Below are 6000 nucleotides of genomic sequence, written 5' to 3' on the forward strand. Positions count from 1 at the left end.
TAAATAAATACTTTTCTCTGTGTTCTTCTTTGGTATAAAGCAGATCAAATTCCCAAGGCATTCAGCACATAACACTTAAATTTCAACCTGCCCAGCTGCTATCAAACTCTCTTCAATAACTGATTTTTTCATGACTTTTTAAAAGAAATCTCCAAAAAGTTTGCAAAACAGGTAAGCAGCTTCCTCAAGCCCTTCAAATTTACCTTATCTTCCCCCTAGTCCAGGTAGGCAGGCACACACTGAGAAAAAGAAAGAAACATCAGAAGCAACAGGGAAAGATCATCCCAGCCAATGAAGTGGAAGGAAAGAAAGGGGAGGAAGGGAGGAGGAAGAGAAAGGAAGACAAAAAAGAAATACAGAAACATCCATAACCAAAATTAAAACACTGTTGGATTTTTATTTTTTATTTCAGAAAGTGGGGAGCAGGAGGAGCGGGGGGGAGGGGGGAGTCTGGTCACCATTTTTAGGCTGTGATGGCAAATCCCAGCTGCTAAGCCTTCCTTTCCACAACGAATGGAGAGTTTGGGGGGAGGGAGGGTTTGGGGCGTTTTTTTTTTCTTTTTTTTTTTTTTTTTTTGGTCGTGCTGCAGATACAGCGAGATGGGGAAAGTTTGGCGGGGGGGGGGGAGAAAAGAAAGGAAAAAAATGAGGAGAGGGAGAGGAGGGAGGGGGGAGAGCAACCCGCCCGGCGGCCGCCCCCGGCACTTACAGGTGGGGCATGCGGCGCAGGGCGGCCGGCAGCCGCGGGGATGAGCCGGCTGAGAAACTCGCTCAGGAATGGCACATACTTTCAAGGAAGATGAAGAACAAAAAGAGAGAGGGGAGAGGGAGAGACAGAGGGAGGGAGGGAGGGAAGGAGGCAGGTCAGCCGGTGCTACAGCAATGCGATTAAGCAGGAGAGAGAGAGAGAAAAAAAAACTTGATCCACCGGTTCCTTACGAATCGGTGAAGAAGCTGGAGCAGAAGGGGCCAAAAAAAATGAAAAAAAAGAAAAAGGGGGGGAGGGGGTGTTGGGGAAGGAGGGGGAGGTTAGCACCAAAACGCGACACGCACACTCACACCCCGAGCAGGAAACCTATAGGCCAACTTCCCGGGAGTGTTTCTTTGGCCCTTGGCAAAACCCAGCTCTCCGGCTCATCCCTGCCTCTCGCTCGCTCTCCCCGCCCATGAGCAGAACCTGTCAAAGTAATTGAAGTCCTGCCTCATTTCGGGGGCTAGCGAGTTCTTTTTTTTTTTTTTTTTTTTTTTTCCTGGGGGGGTCCTTTCCTTTTTTTATTTTTAGTTTTATTTTTTTGTTTACCCCGGTTGTGGTCTCGGCGGCGGCGGGGGTCCCCTTCCCCCCCCCCCCTCACGCCCGCAGGTGGCGGCGGCCGGCCGGCGCGCGGGGAAATGGCAGTTGGGGCCGGCGCTGACTAACGGACCGGGCGCCGGGCTCGCCCCGCCAGCACCGCCGCCGCTCCAGGGCGCATCCGCCGCCGCCAGGCTTGCTTGCTTGCTTCTCTTTTTTTTTCTTTTGGCTATCAGCAACAAGTCATTCGAGCCCACCTAGAGATGCGGCATCACCGCACTTTACTCGGAGCCCCCCCCCCCCGCTCCTCCGCTGCGCGCGGCGCGCACTCACACGCACACTCACTCACACACACGCGCGCGCGCGCGCCCCGCGGTCCCCGCAGCCACCACACACGCCTGACGGAGCTGTCCTCCCCGACCAGCCCAAGAAGGCGAAGAAAGAAGGAAAGAAAGAAAAAATAAATAAAATATAAAGAAGCCAGGCGCAGATTTACCTCAGCCGCGCACGCAGTGAATCACTTCCATCACCCTTTTGTTTGTGTTTTTATTAGTGTCGCCTCTCTCTGCCTAGTGGATGTGTGTTTTTGCACGGCAGTTGGCTATGGAAACTAAGGCAGTGGATCTGTAGCTAAGGGTAATCCTGTTTTTACTTCCTCCATCTTCAGAGAGCAGGGTTAGCCTGGGACAGCTGGTCAAACCCCGAGAAACCGATCCGGCAGCCACACACACGCGCGCGCGCGCAACACCCGCACTCACACGCACGCACGCACACAGATACGCGCACACACAGCGCACGCTGGCCCGCCCCCGGCGCGCGCAGCGCCGCGCACCTCGCCCGGGGCTCGCCGCTCGGCACGGCGCGGGCAGGGAGGGGAGGAGAGGGTGCGCGGAGGCGGGGGGGAGGCGGGTGCCCGCGCCGCCAGGGCCGCTCAGCACGCTCGGCAATCGATTAGAGGACAAGTGCCGCCGCGGTGCCGCTCGCCTCACCACAGCGCGCGCACACACGCAGGGCGCCGGGGGTTACCGCGCGCGGCGGCGGCCGTTGGGGCGCGCGCGGCGGCCGTTGGAGGGAGCGCGCGGCGGCCGTTGGAGGGAGCGCGGCGGCGGCGGCGGGGGGCTGCCCGGCGAGTCATGAGTCAGCGCTTCTATTTATAACCGCGGCCGCGCCAGCGCCCCGCGGGGGCCGCGCCGGCCTCCTGAGGACGCCCCCCCCCCCCCCACCTTCCTCCTCCCCTCCTCCTTCGCACACACTGACACACTCGCGCTGACACACCGGGCCGCTGCCCGCGCAGGGAGGTGGATGAGGTGCGCTGCCGCGCGTTTTAAGCTCTCCTGCTTGCCAGCTTTGCTCTCGCCGCGGTGGGGACTGGCGGGGGGAGGAAAGGAAAGCGTACTACGAGTAGGGAAAATATTTCGAACCGGTTTTTATTACTTAATCGGACATTCGAAGTAAATACAAGGTTCTAGTTTTCTGTGCTGTGCTTAGAGACAGCGCCTGATTACAATAAAAGCCTTTCCACAGTATTTTCTTCTCTCTGTCCAGTGCCTGCATATGAGAAGCCAGCGTGGTGGGGAAAGGGGAGAAACAAATTGGATATTCCCCCGAGCACAAGCCCCAATCCCACTTACCCTCACCTGCCTGCCAGGCCAAAATACCACCTAAAAATTGTACTTGCGACAGTGCAAATCTTACCCCACACCCACTGAAGCCCGTTGGTACATCTGCCCCAAGAAAGCGGAGCTCAGGGAGCAGGGGCACTGAGACGAGCTATTTTGTACATGTTCCTTGGTAGACCCCCGATGGGCAACATTTTGGCATGTTTTCACCCAGGACCTTTCTGTTGGCCTCGACAGATTGTAGACCAGGTGCACTAGGATCCTTCCAGCACCTCTTAAGCGAAGCTGAACTGCTGAATGCTCAGTGGTAATGGTAAATAGTAAATACCACCATTAGGCACCCAGATTAACACTCCATTGAGAAGTAATATTTGTATATGCAACGTATTCTATACACAGATAATACTGTTCTAAGACTTTTAAATATGCCATGTCAAGCACACAAACATTAGGAAACATCAGGATTCAGGCTGCCATTCATACCCTTCAACTGTTTCACCTAACAGAGAAGCTGACGGGAGTAACGGAATTATCCTCTACATACACTGGTCACTAAAGGGGAATAACACATTTTGCCAGTGCCTTCTCACAGGCGTTTACTGAGTAGAGTAGGTTCATCACTATATACCCACATTTGTTCCAGTGGTGCATTAAATGAAATGGAAAACACTTTCTATCCTTTCCCCTGGAGGCAAATTGTATATATTGGAGTGTTTTGCCCACAAATGTAAAACTCATACATGCTTTAATCCCCGTTTCCCCTCTTACATCTTTCCACAGCCTATTTGCTCGTGGATTCAGGAATCCTCACTGCGGGGCTTGAAGCACAGGGTGCTCGCGATGTCACACTCTTTCCCTCCTTCAAGAGTAGCTCCTGTGATGTGCCACCCTATCCTGAAAGCGCAAGGTAAACTGTATTTTTTTTTAAATAGTGTGAGTAAATTATTCAACAAGCCAAAGACAGTGAAGTTAATAGACAGCTCTCTCCACAGTGCTACAAATTTTAGCCAATTAGTCATTGCACCACAACTGTGAAGTACATTAATTTAACTCTTCTCATTTTACATAGGAGGGAGGCAGAAAGGTTAGGGGACTGGCCCAAGGCCACAAAGAGCAGTACTCAGAGAGCTGAGCCTAGAAAGCAAACTTCTTGTTTCCCACGCCTACGTTTCAACAACTAGACTTGGCTTGCCTACCTCAGAAAATCATCTGGCATAGTTATAGCTGTTTAATTATACCATAGCAGTTATGCTGGAATACATCTCCTTGTGGACATCCTCCTCCAGAAGGAAAGCGACTTCGCCTGAGCTGTCCGTATGAATTCACTCAATAGCAAACTCTTTGGTCTCTTTATTTTTCATTTTGGAGGTCAATGTTGCCAAGGTGCAAGTCTCTACAGCGTTTGGAAACCTTTGATCACTTTTACAGGACATTGAAAAGCAGAGGTAGATGCAAAAAAAAAAAAAAAAAAAAAAAAAAAAAAGGAAAAAAGGAAAAGAAAAAGAAAAAGAAAAATCGCTGACATACCAGGGGGTTTGTTGTCAAAATTTTTATGATGCTTTTTATCACAACATTGAAAACTGAAGGCTTCCAGCTGTCTCTCCTTACAGGTTATACTTTAATAAATAAGTAACAGCTTTTTTTCTCAAAGCTGTTGGAACTTGCTTCGACCATAGGGGCAAAGGGTCAAAAGCCAGATCCAACTTATACAGTATTTATTTATTTTTTAATCCTACTGTTCTGTAAGCTTTCAAAAATCAAAGTTGTGAAAACGAAAAGTGACCCAGGAAGAAGTAGGGAACAGGGAACAAAATGGAAGTGTTTGCCTTTAAAAATGAATTTGGTAACTCCAAGGACAGCAGAGAGGGGAGCGTCTTCTCTACAGCCACGTGTGCATGGCATGGCATCAGGGGTAAATCACTGGTTTCATTGCAAAACTCAGCTCTGCCTCAACCTGGGGGATGCAGTGAGAAGTCCACAGTGACTTTCATCACCCTCCTCCAAATGATATTTGGTGGAGCCTCTGTGATGATCTTGAGGATAAAGTGATGTTCCGGAGATCAGGAGACCTGGATTCACATCCAGCAATGGTCAGAAGTCGTCCCTGTAGTTCCAGCCAAGTCATTATTTCTCTAGGTTTCAGTTCTCCATTTCTAAAATGCAGAGAATAATGCAGTAAGAAGGTTTTCCTTTTCCTGCTAAGCAAATCCTCAAGAGCAATTTTCAGCTTTACCACAGACTTCTGCTGCTTTGTTTAAGTTGCTTAGGCAAATCTCTGAAAGAGCCTTTTCTGTGAGCGCAGTGGGCACCCTCTTTCCACTCCGTTTCCATTGTCAGGACTGACCCCTAAGCAGCCTTCACACAACCCACAAGTTCCAGCTACCCCAAGGATCACAGGCCGAAGGCACAGTCCATCTAGTCCTCAGATCTGTGATGTCCCTTGAGGTAACTGCAGACATATGCTCAGTCTCTGAAATTAATTCCTTAGTGCTTGTGGACAATATACTTTGATGAGCGAGTGATGGGCTTGGCCTGATTTCAACATGATATTTAAACTATACATGTGTTTAACCCATATATGTGTGTGGGGGTGTGTGCACATGTATGTGTGAGTTGTTATTCAAAACAACCATAAAAATGCTTTTATGTAAATCCTTGTTTAAATCATCTAATTCTCCTTTTCTTTGTGTGCCCATATAAAGTCAAAGTATTCTAGGACTAAGCGGCCAAACAACATTTATCAAGTATTAACATAAATAATAATATAGCACAGCAAAAGTTCCAGATTTATTTAAATGTGGCAAATTAAAAAGTGCACATGTAACATACTGTTGCCTTGGACAGCTATGAACACCATGGAGCAACCGACCACTGGATCAGTTTTCTTCCCTTTAGACTGAATCCTCTCTCTTCTGCTCACAGAAGGGGTACTTTGAACACAAACTGGATCAAATCCCAATATACTTTGAAGGGGACAAATATAGACCTTTCTTTACTTAACTGGGCATTAGACAATCTAAAACCATGTAAGCCCTGATCTATTCATTATGCCATCCCCTTCTCTTTACTACAGTAAGGCACTGTTTTATGTTT

The 6000-nt window shown here is 49.2% G+C and overlaps 1 protein-coding gene across 3 annotated transcripts in view; it reads right to left on the bottom strand.

Moving 5' to 3' along the window:
• Positions 1-1924, bottom strand: part of IKZF2 (IKAROS family zinc finger 2) — a 108202-nt gene extending 106278 nt beyond the window's left edge. For 2 of the 3 annotated variants that reach the window (XM_062578358.1, XM_062578356.1), the window contains exon 1: positions 1785-1924. The gene's annotated coding sequence lies outside the window, so the exon portion shown is untranslated. Of the gene's footprint in view, positions 1-1053; positions 1094-1784 lie in introns of those variants that run through there. The other variant, XM_062578357.1, reaches the window with a different exon arrangement.
• Between the last annotated feature and the right edge of the window lie 4076 nt (positions 1925-6000).

Source organism: Rhea pennata, chromosome 6 (assembly GCF_028389875.1).
Source record: "Rhea pennata isolate bPtePen1 chromosome 6, bPtePen1.pri, whole genome shotgun sequence".
NCBI lineage: Eukaryota > Metazoa > Chordata > Aves > Rheiformes > Rheidae > Rhea > Rhea pennata.